Genomic DNA, 10,724 nt, shown 5'->3' with positions numbered 1-10,724 from the left:
ATATATGTATCTATATATATAAATAAAAATTAAAGATATGTTATATAACATACCATATATATTATAGTTTTTTTTAGTAAAAGAGCATATATGTTGAGAATTTAAAAAACGGAGATAAAAATGAACACATTTTTACTTTAAAGTAAGTTGCCAGCACTTCAAAATTGACCAAATTAAAGGTACATGAAATTTAGATCTTATCTTGTCATGGTTTGTTTTTGAGAAAGCCATGCTACAGGTATCCTAGAGGTAGCTTACACACTGGGGCACCTTGCCCAGCTTGAGGTAATTGCTTTTACATTGATGCGGTTCTCAACCTGTGGGTCGCGACCCCTTTGGGGGTCAAACGACCCTTTCACAGTGGTCGCCTAAGACCATCGGAAAAACACATACATAATTACATATTGTTTTTGTGATTAATCACTATGCTTTAATTATGTTCAATTTGTAACAATGAAATTGGGGGTCACCACAACATGAGGAACTGTATTAAAGGGTCTTGGCATTAGGAAGGTTGAGAACCACTGACTTAGTCCAATATTTTCATATACAGTTTTTCCATTAGACAAATAGTTTTCATTAGTTTGTGTTACCCCCAAGAATTTCAAGATTTAGGAGACATTTATTATTTTAAAATACGTTGTATATATATATCCTATATAATAAAAGGGTGATATGCAAACCGACCGAATGGTGGAATGACCAGTCACTATGATGCGCACTGACCACCAGGGGCAGACGCTCAATGCAGGAGCTGCCCCCTGATGGTCAGTGCATTTCCACAGGGGGAGCACCACTCAGCCAGAACCCCAGAAGCCAGGCTCACAGCTGGTGAACGCAGTGGGAGCCTCTCCTGCCTCCGTGGCAGCGCTAAGGATGGCAGTGCTAAGGATGTCCTGGGGAGTGGGCCTAAGCCCTCAGTCGAACATCTCCTGAGGGCTCCTGGACTACGAGAGGGCGCAGGCCGGGCTGAGGGACTCCCCCCGCACCCCAGTGCATGAATCTCGGGCACCTGGCCTCTATATATATTTGAACTACGTATGGACTTACTAGGGACATAAAAAATGGACTTAATGCTTTTTTCACATAACTAAAGATATCTAATACTTGTAACTCACAAATATAGTGATTTTTTTCATTTTTAACTTTTAATCACAATTTTAGTTATTCATTTCCTATCATCTTTTTTAAATATATATTTTTACTGATTATTTAGAGAGAGAGGAAGGAAGAGGAGAAAAAGAAGCATCTATGTGAGAAAGAAATATGGGTCGGTTGCCTCCTGCATGTGTCCCTACCCAGATCGAACCCACAACATGTGCCCCGACTTGGAATCAAACCAATGACCTTTCAGTGCCCTGGATGGTGTGGCTCAACCAACTGACTGACTGAGCCACACTAGCCAGGGCCCCATCATCTTTGTAGACTTGAATGTATCATTCCTAAGAGGGAAGAAAAGTAATGCGATCTTTTCTGAAACAGAGCCCTGATGACATATCGAACATTATAGGTCTTTCCGGTAAAGAAAACTCATGAGAATATCTTTTTCACCATGTAAGTAATCATTCCCAAAATGAATTAAATGGACAGAAATAACTCCTTAATTTACCACATCTATGTTCAGGTTACAGTGTAAAGGGGCAATAATGCCCATTTGAAGACAAGACCGGCTAACAGTAAATGGGAAGTTTAGTTTTACAGAAAGTGAGTGAGATCCTTAAAGGCACACAAAAATTTCAGAGGTGTCAGTAACACTTATTTGAAAGGCACTCCAAATCTAAGTCCTGAAATTACATTGGCTGGAAATTATAGGTGAAACAATAACAATGAATAAAAATGAATTGATAAAACATTCTATCTGAAACTTGAAACACTGGATTAGCAGTCCCCTACCTCCTACAGAATCAGTGTCCTGGCAGGAACTGGCCAACATGTGGAGCTGATATCAGTAGCCATAGACCTACTAGTGTTAAAGGACTCTAGAGCTCTCTCTGCATGAGGCAGGCCCATGAGTCTCTCTTCAGAGAGATTGAGCATTCCTTCTTTGAGGTACATTCGTGTCAAATGGCACTTGCCTTCTCACATCTGTCCTCACCACAGCCAAGTCACCAATGAGGAGTTCTCCATCTTAATGAGAGAACAAACTCTGAAGAGTTACTTAGGGTCTTCTGGGATTAAAAAACACCAACCATATATGGACTAGACATCAATATGGTCAGTGACAGTATATTATATGTACAATGAAATGGCTTATGGGATAATTTTTAAAAACATCTTTTTATTGATTTCAGAGAGAGGAAGGAAGAGGGAAAGAGAAATAGAAACATCAATGATGAAAGAGAATCATCTATCAGCTGCCTCCTGCACATCACCTACGGGGGATCGAAACTACAACCCAGGCATGTGCCCTGACCTGGAATAGAACCATGACCTTCTGGTTTAGGGGTCAATACTTAATCACTGAACCACACTGACTGGGTGCTTATGAGAGAATTTAATTTGAAAAATAAATGTTACATTTGCTTATCCCATTTTAATTATTCTGCATCATTTTATTTCACAAACATGAAATAAAACTGCTATGAAAGAAGATATCCTATATAATAAAAGCCTAACATGCAAATAGACCAAACAGTGGAACAACAGGTCGCTATGATGCACACTGATCACCAGGGGGCAGACACTCAACACAGGAGCTGCCCCCAGCCCTCAGGCAAGCCAAGGTGGGTGCCATTGGGGGCCCCCTGATTGCCCCACTGGTTGCCTTGCAGAGGGAGGCGACCGCTGGCAGTGGCAGGGGGCAGGGCCTGTGAGTGGGCGGTGCCAGGCTGGCCAAGGCGGGTGCCAGTGGGGGCCCCCCAATTGCCCTGCCGGTTGCCCCACAGATCAGCCCTGATTGCCAGCCAGGCCTAGGTACCCTACCCGTTGCACAAATTTTGTGTACTGGGCCTCTAGTTGGTAATATAAATGGAAAGTGCCAAGGTAGAGTCACTTAAATCAGGGGATCTAAAATGGAGCTAGGAGGCCATAAAGAAACTTATCCTACACATGTTCCCCCCCGCACCTTTCTCCATGAACTTTTAGGCTTCTCAGCCATGGCTCCTAATATTGTTATTATTATAAAGTTTTTACTATTACATACCTCGTCTACTGGTGTATATTATGGCACAATAGTACTAAGGATACAAGGAACACCAATCAGCAGTTGAAAAAACTGAAACTCAGAAATTTTATTTTAAGAAGGTAATAGGAAGAAGATACAAACACAGGGAGAAGATACAAAGCTTCTCAACTGTAATTTTGTTTTTACTTATTACATTCATCTCTAGAATTCATGTGTGCTAGAGCCAGTGCTGAGCTAGACTGAAAAATCTACAGTCACCAACACATTAGGTACAGCAGCCCCCCTGATCCACTGACTCACTTTTCATAGTTTTAGTTCCATGCAATCAAATGCAGTCCAAACATAATAAGCAGAAAATTCCAAAAATAAAAAAATCACAAATATTAACTCTTTTGCTATTTAAACTCATGTGATAAAATCTCAGACTGTCCTGATCCATCTCTTCTAGGGTCTTCATGCATTATAGACTCTCTGCCCATCAGTCACTTAGTAACCACCGTGTTTACCAGATCGACTGGTGGGTGTAGCAGTGCTTGTATTCCAGTTACCCTCATTTTACTTAATAATGACTCACCCCACTTCACCTCATCACACAGGCATCATATCATGTCACATTATCATAAGAAGAAGGGTGAGTTCAGTACTATGAGATTTGAGAGAGAGCAAGAGACCACATTCACATAACTTTTATCATAGTATATTGTTAACATTGTTTTATAATTTAGACCAATTTATTATTCTAATTATAGAATATTTTTTCTCTATCACTATTCTTGTTCATCTCCTATTGTTCCTAATTTAAAAATTAAATTTCCAGTTTCAAGCATCCACTGAGGATCTTGGAACATATTCCTGTATAAATAGCACAAGTAATAAGTGTACCTTACATTAAAGATGATAGGTTTTAGCCCTAACCGGTTTGGCTCAGTAGATAGAGCGTAGGACTTCGGACTCAAGGGTCCAAGGTTTGATTCCAATCAAGGGCATGTACCTTGGTTGCAGGCACATCCCCAGTGGGGGTCGCACAGGAAGCAGCTGATCGATGTTTCTCTCTCATCAATGTTTCTGACTCTCTATCCCTCTCCCTTCTCTGTAAAAAATCAAAATAGGTTTTATAGTTTAGCCACAGGTTTCATAGTTCTAGAAAATGATTTTCTAGAAGTCTTCTTCAGTGATCTGAACATTAGAATTAATATCCTTGAAAATGCATGAGGACATTTACAACAACAAATTGTTTTGTACTTTTGTCAACACACATTTTAAAGATTTTTTTAGCAGCATGAAAATATTCTATGACATACCCTTTGACTGAGTTCTTATTGCCATGGTTTTTGGGATGTTTGGTCTCTGGACCAGACTAGATAAAAAAAAAACAAAAAGACAAACCAACAAAAAACAAAAAACAAAAAACAACTAATGAGGCATTCTTCTTTTTGTTGCTACTTGTCACCCTCATCTCTCTCTCTCTTTCTCTCTCCCTCTCAAGCTTCACTAAATAAATAATAAAAAGTTTTAGTTGTATTGAAAAATATATAAGGTAATATTCACTTTTTATTTAATAGCCTAAGTGTATTAATAATTAATTCTTGAATTCAAAGGCTAGGCACTGATATATTCTAGATATTTGTCCCTGATAAGTAACTCAGGTGAATCAGTTTTAGTATAATAACAAAACCAGTCTTGATCCCTGGACCCCAAGTTCTACAAACTTCAGGAAAGGATATCGATAAAGCTGGATTAAAGAAGAGGATAATAATGACGATGCCTTCTATGCTTACAAGACTAAAATAATTTTTAATTTTTTATATATATATCTTCTAAGCTGACTCTCCTAACACATGATGTCCAACCAGTTTGTAAGATACCAGCTTTGTTGTGCTTGGTTTTGTTTTTGTACTTGCAGATGAGAACACTGAGTAACAGTGATGTTAAATAATTTTCCAAGGCCTCATTCCAGTTGTGACAAAGCTATAGTATGAACACAGGTGTTCAGTTCAGGGAATGATGTTACACTAAATAATTACATTTTCTTTATATAATTGAGCTATCTGTCCTCCCACTCAAAATTAACAGCAACAGCAAAACCACCAATATTGAGGCAAATATATGAAAGAGCCAGGATTAAAATCCAGAAAGGATAGTTTTTCAGTTTATGCTCCTAATTCCAATTGTAACTACTCTGAGTACAGCAACCTCAATTAGAAAATTTCTGGCATTTCTTTCCTTATCTATATGATCTTTATAATCAAAGTAGTTTTAAGATAACTATAACTTAATTTCACCTTCAATTATCATTTGTTTGTATAGGAAAAAACACTGTAATATTTGTTCATTTTTGTTTTAATAAATTCCAGTGCTCTGTGTTTTTTTCCCTCTATGATATATGAATTTTGATATCAAGAATATGTCAGGGACATTTCCTTTGAGATAGTCATCTGAGCTCATGCTTACAGATTTTTCTTTCCCTCTCACTTTGGTGTAAATAATCAATGGTATGCAAAAACAGAGAAAGCAAGCAATACAATAGAGAGAATCGAGGACACTTGTATCATCCTCAAACCAGAAGCTTTTAAGAATATCTGCAATGTATAAAAGAAGAGAGACTGGGTTGAGGGAAGAGCCAATCAATTCACTGTTTACAATATGTAAAAAAAAGGAGCCCAGAGGAAAAATAAAGGGGCAAAACCACTGGAGGATTTTTCAATGCCAACTGCTAGCTTAGGGGCAAGGGGTGAGAGCTAGATATATCAAGTGCTTTCTGTAAATTAACTGTTAATGAGTTCACACACAGCTAAACTACCCAGAGGTCATTCCATAACTTAATGTTCCATGGTAAATTCCCCTGGAATCGATTCAGGGACAGAGTTTAATGTTTAGGATATTTATCAGGGAATGTCCTTCAGGACAACTATGAAAAGGAGGGGAAGGATAGCACATTAAGCAAAGGGAGAAGCTGAGATGCAATAGGGTCTGATTATAGGTTCAGCTAACCCAGTAGGAAGCTGTGGAGCTAGAATGGTATGTCTGAGTTTCCCCAGGGTGAGCCAAGATGGCCAGACTTTTATAACTCCAATCCATTCAGTTATTGAATATGGATCTTCATTGGTAGAGCTGCGGCCTTGACAGACCTACCAACAACTAGGCTGTAGATCCTTTCTTGAAGGTGGTAGTAGGAGAGGACCAGGGCAGCACATTAAAGTGTTCACCACACTTACTCCAGGCATGACCAGATTACTATATTAAATGGGAACATAACATCAACCCCTGATGACAATAGTCATGCTGGGAAGAGAAGGGAACATAAAGCCAGTTATCAATAACATGAAAGAGAAACTCATAAGTCCACAAATAAGGCCAAAAAGAACTCTTGGATAGGACAACAGTGTGGTGATTGCTGGAGGTAGAGAAGTGGAATAAGGGGGATAAATGGTGATGGAAAAATAAAATAAAGAGCTTTGAAAGGACTGAATTTATGAACTGGGGAAAGACTAAGATTAGAAATGTATGTGTTGATATGAAAAAAAAGGTTGGAAAAATGTTTAAAAATGAAATAATGCAAATAAACTATGTAGGAAATAAATTGATGGACTTGAAAAGGAAGTCCAAACATATTCATTTCAGCATGGAAAAAGGCAACATAAATAGGAAGAGATAAAGATAATGGAGAGATAGTAAAAAGCAAGACAAGACACTAGAGTCACCGAAGGGTAACCCCAAAAGTAAAGAGCAGAGCAACTGACAGAGAAATAGTCATTAAATAATTAGTTTTAAAAGGTCAGAAGACCTTGTCTTCCTTTGTGTCCCAAGTCTATACTTCATAATATTGATACTGTTCATATGTGTTAATTTCAAGACAAAATCAGTGAATGCAGTGAATGATTTGAAGAAGAATCTTTCAAGTAATTGGAAAATTAATAGATCAGAGTTTTTCTCATGTAATTTGCATGTATGCTTGGGTAAGAGAAGGGGATAGCCTGAGAACATTGCTTATATATTCTTGATATGTGTTTCAAAGATTATCAAAGTTTTCCAGATTCAATCACTACTACCCATCCATTCAATGTCACTTTTAATCTACAGTCTTCCATCTGCTTAAAGTTGTAAATTCAATATTAAAAATGTGGCATTTTAATTTTTTTATTCAGTACTTTTCAGTTGATGATATATATTTAACCTCTTGTTTCAATATATGTATTTTTTCTCTTAAACTCTTCCTTTAGAATTAGCTTTCAACCACAATATGTTGTTGAATACGTTTGTCCTTAGAGAAATAATATCCTGTTCTCTATATTATTTTGTAATGATTGTGACTCTAAGGACTGAGAACAGAATTACAATAGTGAAGGGTCCATGCCTAATTTTAAGGAGGAGGTTTACAAGAACTGTTCTAATACTTTTTTCCCCAAAAAATTTTCATTTAAACCCAAGCATGTAAACTTTTTCAAGATCAGTTCCATTGCTTACCTTTGATTACATGGGGAACATAACATAGCTGCTAGGTCCATCCTGTTCTAACTGTTAGAACTGAAAAGCCAAACTACATGGAGACACTGAATTACAAGGAACTTATGAAACACGGGGCCCTGTTTCAACTGAGGGTCTCTGAGAATTAGCAAGGAATGGAAGGCTCTGGTGTTTGGGGCTAAAGGTAGCCAGAGTAAAACTTCCTTTTTCCATTGCTGCCGCATTCCCCTTTAGATCTTTGAAAAAGCTGCAGATTTCTATGAGGCAGAATCCAAAGATTCCAGAAAATAAAACATGTTTCACCAATAATTTGTTATTTCACCCTAATGGATGCATTCTATTACAATGTTGGGACCAGTTCCAATTTCCAAACAGTGAAAACAGTCTTAAATATCTTCCTTTACCCAGCTAAGCAGCTTATTTAGACATTGTAAAGAATTAAGGATCTTTCCTCTTTTCCTCCTTCTCCTTCTTAGCAAACATAACTGGAGCATTCCAATAAACATAATTGAAACCATAAAAATATTACTGGAGCAATACCTATTTCCATATAGAACAAAGGAATTTAGAGGGAGCCAGTTTACCTGACAAACCAATTCAAATTAATGTAATAATAAAAGTAGTAGTAATCAGCTGGCACTATCTGATTTCATACAAATTAATAAAATGTTGAATTTTAAAAACTATACAAGCTTTCCGAAGAAATATAAAGACACTGCATAAGTGGATTTAAGCTAATATTTTTTCTACACATATATTTCTTTTCCACTAAATCTATAAGCACATGGAGTTCAAAGGAATGGTTTCAACATTGTTTGTTCTTATATGTGTGCCTGCTGTTCATTGTCAATACAATAAGGTACTCAGGGACCCTCTGTGCTGGGAAGTCCTTGATACAGATATAAGCCTCCAAGAGGGATTTCCCATCCCAGATGACAGGACTCAGAAGTATATGAGATCTAACCACACAGCTCAGACAATAAAACATATGTTCCAGGAGCACATTTAATTAGGACAGGGACTGTTAGTGTGCAGGGGAGCAGAGCCGAATTAACGGCACAGAATTTCCCTGTGGGCTCCGAGGGGTTGGTTTTCATGTGCTTAGAAAAGACCTGCCACGTACACTGCGCCATCGTCTTTCTATCCTGTTACTAGGACTCTCTTAATTTGCATTTGCATTCTTACTCAGACAAGTATTTCTCCCTCGGACTTCCGCACTTTCCCACCTACCACTGAAGTTCTTTTTTTTTATTTTCCCAAGTTCCACCTAGCTCTTCTACTGCAAACAATGCTTTTTAAAAAGTTATTCGTAAGCCATGACAGACTCAGTGAAAGCTCTCTCCTACACTCAGTTGAGACTTAATTTGCATTTGCATTCTTACTCAGACAAGTATTTTTCGCCCCGACTTCGGCACTTTCCCACCTACCACTGAAGTTCTTTTTTTTATTTTTCCAAGTTCCACCTAGCTCTTCTGCTGCAAACAATCCTTTTTAAAAAGTTATTCATAAACCACGACAGACTCAGTGAAAGCTCTCTTCTGCACTCAGTTGAGAAAATCCCAAACTATAAATATAAATTAATAAAAGAGCATTGATATGAACGGGGTGATTTTTCAGGAGGTATAACCTAGAAATTGTGCTAAAGGTATAAATTAAATGAAAAGATGCATTTACTTAGACATAGAATAGGGTTTTGATCTTTATCATTTTAAAAAATAAAAATGGCTTTTAAATATTTATTCTATTCTAGTAGGCCTTATATTATGTAGCATTTGGTGCTATGAAAAATTGCTAAAATTTATTATTAATAATGAAAGAAAAGTTACAATTATGGTTATGATGGAAGGTTTCCCCAAGTTTATGTACTAAGAGCACCCTTTGCACTTAATATAAGTGACTTTTCTTAGCCACTTTCACAATGACTAACATGCCTTGGCACCCAAATCTGTGGCTCCATCTCTAACCACTGACTTTATATCATCTACATCCCTTTCTAACTGGTACCTCATGGACATTGTAATTAGCCATTCCTTTGGTTACTCTTGATTTCAGCCTGGCAAATATATGGTGAGAACGGTGTCAGTATCTTGCAAAATAAAAATTATTTGGCACACCTTGACATTTGGGGGAAAATACATTGGGAGATAGATATGAGAACTTGGGTGAAACTCAATTGAACTGGGACTTTACTTAAACTGCTATGAGAATTGGTATATAGAGTTAACCCCTCCACATCTCATCATCTGTCTTCTTTTCTTTTTTTTTTAAGAACTAGATGTACAATTATTGGCATTGCCCAAGATACAACTCCTCATATTAGTCAATTTACTTTTGTAGGTGGTCATTCTGTTGCATTTGAATAATGGAAATGAAGGGAAACATCAACTAATTGGGCCTGTGGTAGATAGGAATCAAGTGAACATAGAAAAACAGAAGCATGACAGGAGAGGAGGGCTTAGATTAGGAAGAGGGTGATAGAAAGCTCTGCCAGTGATGGTTCAGGAAGCAGTTCTGTTTGGGTAGTTACAGCAATTCACAGGCTATCCATGAACTCCTATGGGGGATTTTCTATATTCATAATCCAATGAGGAAATGAAAGGTGGGAAGTAAAACATTTCATTCTTATAGCAGAGATTCCTAATGCTGTGGTCTGTCTTTAATTTTTATATGATCAGAAAGAATTTTATCCTAAAGCCACCTTTAAGAAATTTCTGCAATTGTGCCAGGTACATGTTCTTTTTAAGGAACATTTAACTATGTAAACAAAAAAAATCTTTGTTTAGGGTCTTAGGACCACCTGACATTTCATGAAAAAATTTTATTTGTATATATTCACACTATGTTTTTGTTTTGTTTTTTAACCTGGAATCAAGAGCATGCTTAGTAAGTATTAGACACACATAGCTAGTGAGCATTTAAAATATGAGCAGTCTTAGCAGCTGGTGTGGCTCAGTGGTTGAGCATCGACCTATGAACCAGGAGGTCATGGTTTGATTCCTGGTCAGGGCACATGCCTGGGTTACAGGCTCAATCTCTAGTGTGGGGCATGCAGGAGGCAGCGGATCAATGATTATCTTTCATAATTGATGTTTGTATCTCTCTTGCCCTCTCCCTGAAATCAATAAAAATATATTAA

General features: G+C 37.5%; 1 protein-coding gene across 5 annotated transcripts in view; it reads right to left on the bottom strand.

Moving 5' to 3' along the window:
* Positions 1-10,724, bottom strand: part of LRRTM4 (leucine rich repeat transmembrane neuronal 4) — a 698,742-nt gene that overhangs the window by 346,115 nt on the left and 341,903 nt on the right. The gene's annotated exons all lie outside the window — the stretch shown is intronic.

This window comes from Myotis brandtii, unplaced genomic scaffold, assembly GCF_000412655.1.
Source record: "Myotis brandtii unplaced genomic scaffold, ASM41265v1 scaffold1, whole genome shotgun sequence".
NCBI lineage: Eukaryota > Metazoa > Chordata > Mammalia > Chiroptera > Vespertilionidae > Myotis > Myotis brandtii.
The sequence above is the reverse complement of the archived record's forward strand: the minus strand, read 5'-3'. Positions and strand labels throughout refer to the sequence as shown.